This window comes from Palaemon carinicauda, chromosome 12 (assembly GCF_036898095.1).
Source record: "Palaemon carinicauda isolate YSFRI2023 chromosome 12, ASM3689809v2, whole genome shotgun sequence".
Lineage (NCBI taxonomy): Eukaryota > Metazoa > Arthropoda > Malacostraca > Decapoda > Palaemonidae > Palaemon > Palaemon carinicauda.
This window is the reverse complement of record NC_090736.1, coordinates 111,179,888-111,197,101: the sequence shown is the minus strand read 5'-3', so window position 1 is coordinate 111,197,101 and position 17,214 is coordinate 111,179,888.

Sequence of the window (17,214 nt, the reverse complement as noted above, 5' to 3'; positions counted from 1 at the left end):
TGACTCCAATCCACTCTGCTGCCGTAGGGAGGGCTGCTCCGATGTACTCCTCATCAAAGGAAAGGAAATGGAGTCCCAACACAAAAAAAGGTAAATAATTGCTCCCACCTGGCAACTGCCTCCCAACATGACACCACGAGCTTCAAGGCTCCCGCAGCTGACTATGGCGAGGATGCATCGACGGTGGTGTTTCTTTTGAGTCCACCTCAAAGTCAGGATTCCTACGTCAGCTCTGCGGACCACAGAAGAGAACACGCAGGAACTGCAAATCACCGGATGTGGCCGAAGTACACCTGCTAAAAGCCTTCGAACGTTGGTGTTGCAATCCTCGTAAAAGCTCACACAAGCCAGCTGCTGAAGTAGGTCCTCACAGGTAAACATAGTATTCTCTTCTCACCAAAGACTCGAAAAACACAGAAAAGAAACCAGCGTTAAACCAGACACTTATAAATCTTCAAACGAGCGGGGATGAGGTTAAAACAGCACTTCAAAAGAAAAAGAAATGAATTTACAACTAAAGCCTTAAAAATTAAATCTTATACTAATTTTACATGAAACAAAAATGCAGTAACAAGGCTGACGAAAATGAAGCAAAAATTACGTTAAAACATAATCAGAAATGTAGTTAATGCTATTTCCGGTTTTATTTTTCCAAAGATTCCATCTAATCATTAGTCCAGTTTCACTCTACATCCTTATGCAACAAGCTATACATCTGATTGGCAAATGTAAATAAATTCTGAGTGAGATTCCCGTAAAATGTTACAATCCTATAAATAATGTAATTCCTGAACATTTTCTGGTACTTTTGTTGATTATACTGTTTTAATTTTCTCCTTAGTCACCTGAATACCTATGGCATTAATCATAAGATTTGAGTATTTCACTGAACCAACCTCTTAAATATATTTGCTCTAATTTACTTTAATAGTCTGTTCCTTCAACATCTTCAGTAGTGTCCGTAATCTTTCTATATGTTCTCTTTTATCTTTACCAGAGATTAAATTATCATCTATGAAAATAAATACTTTTTGAATTCCTTAAAAAAATTTCTCCAAACTTTGTTATGTAGCTGGACTACTTGCTATTCCACAAGGTAATCTATTTTAACTAAACAAACCTAAGGAGGTATTAAATGTACATAATTATTGTTAATTATCATCCCCAGGAAGCTTTTGAAATGCTTTGCTCAGATATTGTTTAGAAAATACAGCACATCATGGCATAGCTGCAAATTTTGTTTTCATATGTACTATGTACACGTCAGTATCATTATCATTACTCAATCAGCTAACTCACCTAAAGCTGTGGATTCAACCTTACTTTGTAATCTGCTCATAACCTAACATGACCTATTTACTTCACATTAAGAACTAATGGTATAGCCCAATCTGAATATGCAACCTTTCCCCATAAACCTTCACTTTCGAACATTTTGTCTTTTGTTTCAACTGCACTTTTCAATGCATATGGTACTGGTCTGGAAGAAAAATATAGGAGTGATATATGGTTTAAAAATCAAAATTTCTTTTGCATTATTTACTTTATAGAATCTGACTTAATATTATTAACAGTTACTTTATTCTTGTGTTCCTCTTCTTCAACTGTAATACTTAGCCATTCTAATTTTAAATGTTGTAACCAATTGAAACCTAGCAAATCTAATCCTTTACTTTAACTACGGTTACTGATATCCGCGCTAACTTCTGTTCTTTACACACTACTACATTGAAGCAGGTATTACCTGTATATGAAAACTATTATTACCTTTCAAAACTCTATTTGTACATCTAAATAACAAATTACGAATGGTTTTTAGTTTTTTTTTCAGTCAGAATTGATATATCAGTTGCTGTATTATCTTGCATTATAATTACTTTACCATTCTGACCACTTTTATCAGCATGTGTTTCTTTGCATCTTTGTTGACAGAATTTATATGAAATGCATAATAAGTTTCTAACCTATCCTGATAATTATGAACATTTTCTGCAAAAATCTCCTGACCTATAGTATCAAGTGTAGTATTTATTTATTTGCGTAATGTTTAAAAAATCTACACACATTTGTAAAATGGTCCATCCTTTTACATTTCAATCACGTGTGTTCTGGAGCAGGGCATTTCCTTGACTTGTAAGCAAGTTGATCTGTTTTACCTATAGCATTAAGGTTTTTCTTGTGGTTTATTCGTATAAGTCTGATTCTGATACTTATGAACATTATAGTTAGGCCTTTTTTTTATGATTAGGCTTTGAAGTATTCTTCATCTGATTTCATTATCTTTTAACGTTGAACCTATGTTACTAGTTTCAGAGTTTTAAATATTATTGCTTTTAGAACTACCTTCAATGTTACTTTACCTATTTTAAGTTTCAAATGCTATGCTATTATCAATACCTTCTCTTGTGTTAAATCTTTATTTTGTAGGATCGTTTTTTTTTCCTTATCTCTTGTGATGTGTAATGGGCAATTACTTGATCTATGATAATATTTTCCAACTCTAGAAATTCTTAAGTCTAGTCACAAACACATCAAAGGTTTATTTTCTCTCTAATATGTCTTTGCTATAAATTGATACCTTTCAATAAATTTATTGCCCTAAGGAGCAAAATATATGGCAAGATCCTTAATTATAGCCTCACTTGTGTAATCTTTAGAATGCAATGTATTAAACATTTGCAGAACCTATTTTCCCATAAACTTTTTGCACTATTACCTGGATTAGTTTAGGCTATGGATATCTACAGATTAAACTTGTAACTCTCAAAAGAAAGTCATTTATAACTTAGTTCCTGTGTTGTTGATTGCACTTTTGGTTTCTTCATGCAAAAGAAAAAAATATTAGTTAGGGCCTCGTGTTTCTTCATACAAAACTAACTAGGGGTTAAGGTAAATATTTACCTTAGCAACACTGCCTCTTAACGAATTTTACCCTCACCTTATTTTGCTTTAACATAAATAAAAGAGAAATGTTGGACACTGGCTTCTTTCTTGATATCAAGATTGATTGTTACCTATTGTTGTGCCGTTCCTCGTGTTTGGTAAGTTTCCTGTTGGTTTTTCCTTAGCATTGTCACCATATTTTATATTTGTTATTAATTTAATTGAATCACATCATCATGTATACCTGATATAGGCATTGGTTATTATATTTATTTAAATCCCATCTTCGTCAACTCTTCTTAGTGGGATTCAATAATACGTTTGTATTATAATTTACATTTAATCCTCTTAAATTACTCTACTGATACAGCTGTTTTTGGCTTCCGACTCATGACGCAACTCATCATTTAAACAAAGTCTTGTATACAAAATATAGAAATAGCAATCGAGTATTACTATAAAGACTGGATCTTAATGTAACACAAAAGTAAGTGAATGATATCCTATAATTAGGGTAACTAATAAAAATTCAAATCCTTTATTTAGCAATTGAAAAAGTCATTCACAGAATATTCCTTCATTGTTATTGGAGCTATTACCGGAACCAGAGATTTAGCTATATTTTTATCATGTGTCCTGCAATCATATAGTTTTAGTGTGTTCATTTTAAATTTCTTATTTAAATACCAACCTATGTTTTAAGTTACGCAACGTATTCTATTTTTAACCTCTGATGGATAAAAAGTGTATGACTGTCACGCCCATGCTGTATCTCTTTGACATCCTCCCATTTGAAAATTATCTTTTATAAATATTTAGTGCGCGTAAAACTTAATCTTGAGAACGTAAGAAAAAAAAAATTATGTGCTCTATTCATATGCCAATATATTTGATATGGCAAAATTAAAATATCCTGTTCATATGTCTTGCCCATATGCATTTAATTTTCTTACGTGTTGTTAGAATATTTTCAACTGTATCAGTAATGTTCGTTTCCTGTCCAATAGTGTTATTCCTATTGTTATTCTTTCCATAGCAATCTCTTTCATAAATACCTTATGTTCAAAGACTTTCAAACCAGAAAGAAGGAATATGCTTAAAATTGGCAACCTAACAAAAGATTATGCTTTGAAGTTGTATAGTTATAAATTTCTAGCTAACCAACCAAACTATATGTACACTAAGATTATGCTATGGACCGAAATATTCAGACACATGTGAAAAAGGCAGTAAAATCACGTTTTTAGCTCACGTTGTATCATAAATACTCACCGATGAGCCAAGTTTTTCTTTTTCCCTGCAATATTAGGCTTTCCATCACGAAAAATCTCTTGACATCTGTATCGATTCGAGAGGTGACCATCAGCCATATATATATATATATATATATATATATATAGTGTACAGTATATTGAAATACTAATTCTTTATAACAAATGAAGTGTGAATAAGTATCTTTAGTACTTTTCTGTTTGTGAGATCAAATTTTCATATCCTATCATCATAATTTAAAATTAAAGATAAATATTATGATTGACATTAAGAAAAATAGATAGAGTTCTTCTTCAAACCAGAAAGTACACGAAGTTAATACTATAAACACGTTAAGAATTCAAAGATAAAATTGAAGAAGAAAAACATAATATATATAATAAATCGTGAATAGAATCATTGTAAGGAAAAAAAACTGACACCCCTAGCTTCATCAAATTTGAAATGCGCTACATATTCTTTTTTGTCCTCAGAATTGTTTGGTAATCTTAGTGTTGTCACAACACTGAGATTACCAAACAATTTTTCTTCACCCAAGGGGTTAACTAATGCTCTGTAATTGTTTAACAGCTACTCTCCTCTTGGTAAGGGTAGAAGAGACTCTTTAGCTATGGAAAACAGCTCTTCTAGGAGGAGGAATTTCCTAAATCAAAACCATTGTTTTCTAGTCTTGGGTAATGCCATAGCCTCTGTACCATGGTCTTCCACTGTCTTGGGTTAGAATTCTCTTGCTTGAAGGTGGACCCGTGCACACTATTCTGTGTGATTTCTTTTCCTCTTATTTTGTTAAGGTTTTTATAGTTTATATCGAAAATATTTATTTGAATATTTTTACTGTTCATAAAATATTTTATTTTTTCTTGGTTCCTTTCCTTACTGGGCTATTTTCTCTGTTGGGGCCCTGGGCTTATAGCATCTTGTCTTTTCTAACTAGGGTTGTAGCTTAGCAAATAATAATAATAATAATAATAATAATAATAATAATAATAATAATAATAATAATAATAAAAAGCCAGCACTTCAATACATATGTGGAAGATTTAAAGAAGGCTTTTATCATCCCCAAAGAATCATTCCAGACGGCAGTGTGGTAACGACTAGAGAGCATTTTTTTTTTTTTTCGTGAAACGTTGTAGCAGAAAATGTATATAAGGAAAGAATATGTTGATGTTATTGGTAGACAAATTAAGGAATAACGAGAATTCATGGAATATCAGAGCGAGGGATCATGGGTGATTTATGTTGAGATTGGGTTGACTGCGAGGATGCAAACCAGTAAATAATACGTTAACGTAAAACAGCTAGCCAAAAGGTTCTCATATAGATATCAGGTGACACATGGAAAGGGAGAACGATTTTTTGTGGTCGTTGGTGCTGGAATAGAAAAAGAACTCATCGAATAAGCATTTTTGTGCTTTTCAACCAAAAACGAATTTTGCGACTATCGTGATGAAAAGTATAGCAACAATTTTATATATTGGTTGATGTCTTGGTTACTAAAAAGGCTGCATAATCCTCTCAAACAACATGACAATATGAACAATATGATACATGAATGGCGTTATGAAGTTTTTCGGCTTGCTCCTTCACATAGTGAGTTCAAGGGTATAGAAGAAATTTCTGGGTATATGAGAAGGCACATTTGCTACTTTTTACAGAGATTTGCTTGGCAGACCTAAATGCCAGAATTGAATAAGTTAAGGTCCGTACAATAAGAGCTGTGTTGGCAGGTGGAAAAAAAGTCGCTCTTCAAGGATGAGTATACACCCTCATATAACTACATGAAACTATTGTGGATCACAAATGGTTGTAAAGAGTAATGGTTTTGTTTTTTATCTTTTTCCTTGCTCTTCCCTGCACTGTTAATATACCAAGTCTAATATTACATGTTTATTTATTTTATTTCTTTTTTGTACGTTCTTGCTTACAAGTCCTGGTATATAAGCTTGATATCTGTTTAATAAAATTCAGCTGCATTTACCTCGCCTCTCAATTGTCACCTATCTGGTGACTCGCGCGGAGGTGACCACCGAATTGTCCAGATCCCTCCCACCTTCCTCTCACTGCTGTGTCTTATTGTTTGATGATGACACCCCACCTGCCCCCACATTGACTCTTCGATCAACATCCAAACACATGAAACTACTGCCCTTTGTTGTGAAAGAGGCATTTGCCTAGTTTGAAAGCGTCGAGGTCAGTTTTATATCAATGGCCGCACTCCTTTAAGAACTAAAGAAGACTATGGAATCGCATTGATCCTCAAGGACACTTTACTGGAAATCTCAGAATGGTTTTGCGATCAAGGGGACTCTAAAATAGCGTATATCACCCTAAAAACTTACTTCCTGAAACAGTACTTGCCATTGCCAGCTGCCCGTATAGCCAGAGCCTTTTAGCTCTCTCAACAATCTTTGGGGAACTAAAAGGCTTCCCTTGCTCTCCAGAAAAGGACCAGTATTGCTCGCCTGGGAACTGCCTCAGACAGCTCTCCATGGCAAGTGAATCTACTTCGTTTCCTTTAGGTATGACGCCTACCCGAACCTCTATGCACTTCCATTCCTGATGTCAATATCTTGACCATACAGGACCTAATGACCAAAGTTTACATCCTCATGGGCACCTTCAAAACTTTCATCAATATCTCCACTCATAACGAAGAAGAAAACTATTCAACATTGACTGAAGCTGACTTGAAATTGGTAGGACATACACAACCATCCCAAGACGTGTCAGAGTGGCAATAGAGCCGCCAACCACCCACATATGCCACCACTCACTCATGCCCTTACCAACGACGTCTACAGTCACTTACTGACGCTAATTAGCCGCAGTTATGCTACTACCACTCCAGATTCCTGGCTGTTGTGAATAATGGGTGAACGGCTGTCAGTCTCAAAAACATGTAAGTAGGACATCGCCCATGGCGGTGGCCTTCCCTATCACTAATATTTTCTTTTCACATGAAGAAGGTACGGGCGTGTGATTTTTGATAGACACAGGTGCTTGCCGGTTCCTTCTACCTAGGCCACTCTCCAGGATACAGAGTAGTTTTTCCAAGCCTACCGATGTTCAACAGGTAGCTGACAACTGATCTGTGATCCCAACAAATGGGTTCGAGACTTTCACATTATCGTTTGAAGATGCCAAATGTCAATGGAAGTTTCTCGTCGTCGATGTAACAATGCCATCCCTCGTTACATATTTCCCGTCCCATTTCTCTCTCCTGGTTAATAATGGTCACCCATAACTAGTCATCGCATATTTATAATCGCCATTAGCTCTTCAGCATGCTCCCTCCATACTAGCTCTCCACATCAGCTCAACCACAGATGACTACACAAACCTCATCACGTCCTATAGAGGAGTCTTCCGTCTTGAACTTCACCAAGCACCTACTGTACCTGACAAAAATAGAATTTATCACCATACCAAAACAATGGGGGTCCTAGTGTTCACCAGATTCATGCTTCAAGCACCGGATCGTTTGCCAAAAAACAAATAATTGCTCACCAAAATAAAAAAAAAAAATTAAAAAAAAATGAGCCTTTGTCAAAAGACCTCCAGCCCATGGTCTTCACCCTTACACATCATCCTGAAGAAAGATGGCTCCTTGCCTCCGTGTGGGGATTGCAGTCGTTTGAACATGCAGAGAAAACCGGATCACTACTATCTCCCAAACATCGCTAACCTGACCTCCTGAAGGGGTAACATCACGTGACCGGGAACCCAGAAGGCATCCCATAGACCGCCGTCACCCGCCCCTTCAATTATCCCTGTTTTGTCCCCATATAATGCTGGGGCCACTTTTCAGGGCCTCCTTGATGGCCTCTTAGTGAACCTCCCCTCTTGTGTATCTTATGTGGACGACATATTACTTGTGTTCTCTTCCTCCAAAGAGAAACACCTCCTTCACCTATGTATCATGTTCGAATTGCTCTACCTCTTACCGCGAATTAATGGTGGTGCACTTGGCTCTCTGTTCCTTTCACCACATTTTGAAGGTACGTACGCCCTTTGTCTTTCGCACCAACAACATGCCTCTGAAGCACGACTTCACTTGAGAGTCCGACGCCTAGTCCGCCCGTCGACGCCGATATCTCTCCGCCGTTGCTGAATAAAATTGCAACCTTCAACATTTTTCTTTGAAAAAAATTCCGCTGTTGATGCCCTATCAAGAAACAAAATGGCCACCATACACTTGGGATTAGATTATAAAGTCTTGGCAGAAGCCCAACGAAAAGATCCAGGATAGAACAAATGTAGGATATCATTCACATCCTATAGCGACGATAGTAATAAAGATTGATAAATATAATTATTTTTTCCTGCAATGGTTTTATTGACGTATTGTTACATCTATATTTAATATCAATAATATTCATTACAAACGCAGCTTACCTCATATATTTACCATCGCTTTATAATTTTTCCATATTTGTTATCCATTTCACAGAGAGAGAGAGAGAGAGAGAGAGAGAGAGAGAGAGAGAGAGAGAGAGAGAGAATGGAAAGTTGCTGAGAGAAGATAAGTGATTGATTAACGTACATTGTCTGGAATGATTTGTGATCTGAGCCCATTATTTTATATTGTATAGGTAGATTAGTGATTTTAGAATAAAAATATATTTCTTTTTTCAATAAAAATATGCTATAAAGCAAACAAACAAAAAAATTATAACAATCCTGAAGAAAGTGATTTAGACTAAAAGATGTAATGGCATTAAGAAAAAGGAAGGTTAAGGAAATGAATGGTGGAGTCTAAGAGGAAATTTTTGGGATAGTGAAGCATTTACTTGAACTAGGTACTCTGGAAAAGTTCAGTAGTACCCACAGTTCGTATGTCCGAAATCGTTATTCTGTTTGTTGACTAACCCAACAAATTCAATTATTATATATCCTATAAAGTGGAATTTGGTGGTTGAGTTTACTATATAGAATTATGGTAGGGTTTGAAACACGCTGATGAAGAGTAGTATACCAATCTAATAATTAGTTGGAAACATTTATATCACAATAAAAAAATCTCCTGAAACGAATTATAAAATCTTTAAAATGTTTCTTATGCACGTTGTGAATAATTTAGGAGAGATGGAGTCTCTGCATCTAACTCTTCTCTCAATCAAAATGTTCTTACTAATTTAATGGATATTATGGATTGATATATTAACAATTTAGACCTCTTCAAGTATTCTGAGATAAGATTCATCACTTCCTTGATTTCGAAGGGATTCCATTACTGATAAAATATCATGGCAATTCATTTCTGTTGTTTGGCCAGTTTTCACCAACACGCTGGCCTGTGTAGGTTGGTAATAGTGGGAGATTTCTGTTTGCTCGCTAACACAAAACAAACCCAGCATAGGATGCCATAACTAGCCTAGCTTTATTCATAATGGCAATTAGAAATCCCTTTTACAACGTTAATATATCCTCTCTTTGAAAGCTACATATATATATATATATATATATATATATATATAAATGTGTGATCTGCGTGTGTGTGTTCGTGTTTGTGCTGAAATTGAAGCAACGATTGAGATTGTTCTTGTTTTCAATAATATTCATATAACAGGTAGGTCAAAAAGCTTATTTTCTTTCATAATATTGGTTGTATTGAAAATTTTATGAAGTTTGTGATGTTCCTTTGAGTGATATTTGTAATATGCATTGATAGAGTAGAATTCCTACTGAAAAAAAAAATATGTATAAAATCGTACTAATCGTTCTAATAGGATATATAAGAAAGTGAAAGATTTCCATATCCATACTAAAATGAACAGATATGTTCTTCTTACATAAGTTTCCATTTCCTATCACTCTTGAGATGACTATAATTCATAGATGTTCATGTTCCGGTCTATTTGTTAAATTATGTGACTTACCCATAATAAAAATTTTATCATCGTTATTTTTCATTTATTCTCTCTCTCTCTCTCTCTCTCTCTCTCTCTCTCTCTCTCTCTCTCTCTCTCTCTCCATTTCCTGAATTCTCTGAGGCTACATTAATTTGGAGATTTTTTTTACCATTCCTAATTGCTTCTCTTTTTGTATTAATAAAGGAGTTCCCCTTTTTAATATTTATCATCCACTGCAACTTATGACAATACGAGATATATGCACTCATCCCTTTCTACACTCCCTCTGACAACCTTACATCCACATAAATGCTTCTCCCATGACAACAAACAGCCAGCCCTCATATAGGAATTTGAAGAATAACTTATGGATTTAATGTAATAGGTAAACTACCCTAACTAGTTCACTATTAGATAATATAGGGGTATGAATAGCAATTAAATCTTAAGGGTTCTAACATTAGGCAAAAGTTTCTTTTAGATATCATGGAATGAAAATATACGACATAAGATCATCTATGAAAACAATAAATGGCAAAAAAAAGAGGTACAAAAATGTGGAAATGTTACTCTGGTAAATGCAATATAATCAGTTTATTAATTTTAATATATATATATATATATATATATATATATGTATATATATATATATATATATATATATATATTAAATTTAATAAACTGATATATATATATATCAGTGAACAAATTGTATCCTCTATTTTCATATGATAAGGTTAATAGCGTTATTACTAATGATTTTGAAAATTAAATTGAAATTATTACATTAATTACCATACTCATAAACAACAAAATATAGAATACATTTTAATTTCTTCTTTGTTGAGTATCAAAGTTCAAATGTTTTTCACATTTCCTGAAGTTATTAAACAAAAGATTATATACATTAGTATTTAGAGGCAATGCATTTATATTTTCGTTTTGTTTTTGAAATGTTTCCAAGAGATTTTCAGTTATTCAACATCAAATTGTATGGTCTTCACAAATAAAAACGAATTGATATGATTTATTTTTTTCAGTAAGCTACTTTTTATTGATTATTATTGTTATCATTTGAGATAAATTACAATTAGCAGAAGGTTAAAGACCGAAGAGCCTATAAGGAAAGTGGTGAAATTAGGAGGAAAAATGTAGAAGCAAAGGAAATTTATCAAATGAGTAGCAAATAAAACAAGGAAATCCTACAACTAAATATCCAAAACTTATAAAGGATATATATATATATATATATATATACAATATATATATACATATATATACACATACTATATATATATATATATATATATATGTATATATATATATATATATATACACACACAATATATATACATATACATACACATACTATATATATATATATATATATGTGTGTGTGTGTGTGTGTGTGTACATATGTATGTATACATACACACACACACACACACACACACATATATATATATATATATATAAATATTTATATATATATGTATACATACATATATATATATATATATATATGTGTGTGTGTGTGTATACATACATATATATAATATATATATATATATATATATATGTATATATATATGTATGTATACATATATATATGTATGTATGTATATATATATATATATATATGTATATATAAATATATAAATATATATATATATATATATATATGTATATATATACAAATATATATATATATATATATATATACATACATATATATATATATATATATATATATTAAGTAATAACTGAAAGTCAGTAAATAAGGCCAAGAAGGAAAAGGTTTCGTTGGAAAAAATAATGGTCTCTGAAACTGAGAACTATTTCATAAAGGGAAAAACGAAGGTTTCTTCCCTTGGCCTTTTATATAAAAGGTTACTTACCTCGTTCCGCTGCTTTTTTTTCTATCCCATATGAAATATCAAATCTTCAAAAAAGGAGAGCAATAAAGGCACCAATACAAATCACATAGTTACATGTATAACTATAACCTATGATAACATAAGTTGGAATATCATTTTGATAACTCATTTCTCTTCTTTCATGGCTATATACTACAGTTCAGTGATTTTCAAGAAGGTGGAGGTGAGTTGATAAGGTTATAACCGTCATATGATACAAATGAAAAAGTTCGTAGATAAGAATAAGGGAAAATTTTATAAATCTAATGACCTGAATAAAGTTAGTAGCCTGAGGTAAATACAACAGTAAAATATAGAATGAATAAATCTCTAATATATGTACTTTATAATCTTGTAATTTGACTCACGTTTCAAATTAAAACATTTTATTCTACATTATCATATAACATATATATGCTACTTCAGATTTTTTTTTTAAATGAACATTCTCAAATTTTTCTATATATTATAGCGTGGTGTATTTTTCTTTATTAGTACTCCATAAATAAAACCATGAAAACGTTTGTAATTTTATACACATTTAAAATTAATAATCAGATCAAATATATACACTACCATACACAGAAGTTATTGATCTTTATGCGCATCATTAAAAAATAAGGTCAGACAAAACGTATTTGTATCACATAGAAAATGTTCTCCCAAAATATTTCGTTTTACTGGCAATGGCATCAGGGAACGTTCAAAAGATGAGCATCGCAATAGTCTCTTGCAAGGAACGCTACCTTGCATAGAGCTCCATAAAAGCAGACCAAATGTGCACCACCTGAATATCCAGACATCGTAAAACCTGAGTAGCGGAGAAAAGAGCAAGGAAATGTGCAAATGTCTTAGAATTGTTCTATTTCGGATATAGATAGCTACCATAGTGCCAAATTTAGTAGCCATCGGCAGACCAAATCCTTCTTTACTAGCAATGATCCGAATTCCTTTAACCAATTTAACCTCAGTTCACTGACCTCTCCCCTCAGTTTGAAAGTTTTTCTCTCGTTTTTATTTTTTCCATTGTTTGTAATACTCATCCATTCTAATGAGACGTTATAACATGAACATAGTTCCTCTGTGTATATATTTTCATCATAACATAATCACGGAATGCATCCTTTTACATTGAGCATTGCTGTCCCTTAGAAACTTTATTCGACCTATTATTATCCTCAAAAAATAAAAAGAGATAAAAGAAAGACATTCTCTCTCTCTCTCTCTCTCTCTCTCTCTCTCTCTCTCTCTCTCTCTCCGCTTTTACAGTTAATATTCATTTAAGGGAAAAAATCTTACTTGCACATACATGGAATTTTAAATTAAGATCGGGTGCAAAATACTATGAATATTTTTTGGGTTTCACCTAACTTCTATGGATATTTGAATATAGAATGTTTATACACTATAATCGACAAATGAAAGTAGCATTTAAGCACAATTTGGTAACGTGAAAATAAATGTTACGGCCATGGAAATTGCCTCCACAGATTTTCGGCCATGCTATTAAACTTTGCTCAGAGTGCATAGCATCCTTAACTTTGCCTCTCATTAAAGTCTCTATTAGATTAGCCTAAATGCAGAGCTCTGGGGATAACCATAATTAGACGTGGCAGGTCTCTGAAGCCTTTAAGAGATGGAGTGGTTTATCCGAATTAGGAATTCCTGACATTAGCGTTTCTTGCCTAAATGATTTAAATCTTTTCTGTCCTTATCATCAAATACTTATTGGATATTTTATGTTATACCGATCTGGGTGTACAATAAGGTTACCCATAAAGTGAACATATGAAATAAACACAGGAACATAAAATAATCAATTTTATATATATATATATATATATATATATATATATATAAATATATATATATGTGTGTGTGTGTGTATTATCAAATTTGTTTGTAATTGGAACAGATAAAGCACATTTCAATGCCTCAATCTTCTTAAATTTCTCATTATGTATGTAACTACAAGCTAGTTAACCCAAGAATATAGTTATTATTAAGAGTGGAGCTATATTTCTACCAATATCATGTCCTTCCATTAAAAATATTCCTTTTGTCTTTTGCCGTCAGCAGCACAGTGATAGCTAGAAAGAGAGGGATATGATAAAATGGTTACCAGATTCTTACCTGAGGCAAATTTCCTTGCTTTGCTCTGGAGTATTCTTACTGCAGTTTCAGAATCTTGTTTTATTATCAAAGTTTCTCCCCAATTTTTGACGTGAAAATTTAGTATTCTAAATTTGAGGTTTTCGATATCCTCCTCCGATGAAAGATTTGATGATATTTGTGGCTGCAAATAGACGCACAAATATTTTATTTGTACTTTTACTGCACCAATCTTGAATACATGACGCATGATAATGATTTCTCCCCATATCGACTTAATTTTAGCAACTATAAAGGTGTTACTTATCGTTTTACTTTTTTATTAGCTGCTGGCCAAATTAATCACATAGAACACTTAATTTCCCGTGTAATCATGTCATTACTATATATATATATATATATATATATATATACTTATATTGATTTGAAATTCTCTGGCATCCGGACATCAAAGGTCATTACCACTGACATCGTTTATTTTAAATAAAGATTAAAAGAATATACAATTAAACAAGAAAAGCAAATTTGTTATAAAAGGTAAACAGCATGAAGAAGACCTTTTTTTGGTTTAAATTTAAATAACAATATAAGTATTGCAAAATTAAATTAAAATAAGTTAATAAAAATTAACAACATTAAAACAGATAATTCATATAAAACTATAAAAAGACTTATGTCACTCTGTTCAACATAAAAACCTTTGCTGCAACTTTGAACTTTGGAAGTTCTACTGATTCAGCTACTCGATTAGGAAGATCATTCTACAACTTGGTCACAGAATGAATAAAATGTCTAGAATACTGTGCAGTATTGAGCCTCATTATGGAGAAGGCCTGGCTATTAGAATTAACTGCCTGCTTAGTAATACGAACAGGATGGAACAGTCCAGGAACATCTGAATGTAAAGAATGGTCAGAATTTTGAAAAATCTTATGCACCATGCATAATGAACTGATTGAACGACGGTGCCAAAGATTAATATCCAGATCAGGAATAAGATATTTAATTGACCGTAAGTTCCTGTCCAACAAATTAAGATGAGAATCAACTGCTGGAGACCAGACAGGAGAACAATACTCGAAACAAGGTATAATGATGAAAAATAATATTGAAAATAAAAATGATAGTAATAATATAGCTGGGAAAAATTAAGATGTCACGAAATAACGACCCATGTTTTCCAGGTAATTTAAATTTTCTTTGAGAGACCAATAATGGTAACATTAGTATGGATTCCACTCACAAAAACCACTTTCTAATTCTACGCAATAGACTCTAATGACAGCCCGCCCACTTTTTTTTTAATTATATCGTTAAAAATCAAGGGAATTTTCTCCTCGATTTATTTTACTTTATGCCCATTTTCAAAGAATGAGACTAGCTAAACCGAATATTCCAAACATCATGCTACCAAACTAATTATGTGTAATTTCATTATGTGACTTCTATCTCAGTCCGTAATAAAATTTTAGTAAATCGTTATATAATTAGGGGATCGTAGAATCCGAAAAATACATTGAATATATACACGTTTTTCAAGATGTTTCCTATATATTAGTAACATCTAAACAAAAATATAATACAACTTAATCATCAAAAATATTGATATGATTATATCATTATTTATTTTCGGGTAATATGCTCTGGAATACTTATTAATTATTTTCTCGAAATATTATTACATTTCCTCACCAATATTTATTCTGTTTTATCAAAAAAAAACATGAAATAGAAATAATATAATACTATTGGACATAGCATTAGTAAGCTTTATATAAACTATGAGATAAAATAGAAATTGTATATTCGTAAAAAAAAAAAAAAAAAGTCTTTATAAAGGCAAAGCATAAGGGTAATATGATATATATTTCTTACTGAATACCTGGAGGGTGTTTCATGTTTGATCCTTCAACATCCATCTACGAAAGAAAAAATTTCGCTTTTTTAACTTTTGATAATATTTTCTAGAGCTAATTTTCAAGGAAAGACTTTATACTCCTGAATTAATCCTGTTCGGAAGAAAAAAAATTACCTTATCTTCTCTTGGGTTTGGAGATAATTTTATCATATATGAGATTAAACCACGATTTATGTATATATATATATATATATATAGATAGATATATACTTATATATATATATATATATATATATCTATATCTATATATATATATATATATATGTATATATATATATATATATATGTATATATATATATATATATATAACATCCGACAAGTTAGATTATTTTACAGTTATGAAGTCATTCTACAATATGATAGCGGTGAAAGAAGGTGAAAATATTACTCATGTTTTCAGCAAATAATGGGCTTTAGGATTTGATATATGCAACACACTTGGCTTGGGATAGAACACTGAAGATGTACCTAAAATGTATTTCTGATTATTCATTTAACATATTTAGATACGGAATTTCAATTGTATTATGGGTATTTAACCTGCTCGCAGATAAAAGGGAAGATACATATAAAAGATTTTATAAAAGAAAAGGAGAAAAGGGAAATTAGTCAATGACTAGGTTAATTAAAATTTGTAATGATGTATCTAACCTTTTATTTTAAACGTTTCTCATGGGTTGCAAGAAAATCGGACGTTGAGATATGACTTATTTTCTTCATTTTGATATACTTCTGTAATCTTTCGTAGAAGACAGGATTACAAAACGCATAAAAAAACCTATAGAATTATGAACTAAAGAGCAAAGATTATGCAAATATTTATTTTACTCTTTTTTGCAAGGTGTGGTGTTGAACTATTTGATTTGTTTTTGGTATATTAGGGCATTCAAATGACACACGTCATCGATATCTCTTTGCAAACTAAAGCTATATACAATTAAAACTATCTTCATGAAGAAAATTACCTGGAACAATGTAGTTTCCATTCATTACAGATAATAAAGACACTACACTGTTAAGCATCGATTAAAATTTGCGCGGATATTAAATTTAAAAACAAATTTCCATTGTAGGGTTCCATACTTGAAGCTGATTATTATTTCTACAAACGTGAAGTTAGTACTGATTCAGTTCTCTCCGCATGTTGGTGAAGTTACATAAAATCTGATCAAATTTTGTTTCAGGAAAACCAATGTGCTGTAATTACTCATTTCACGGAAAGTTGAGTGACTAGCTATCACTATTGATAATTTGAGT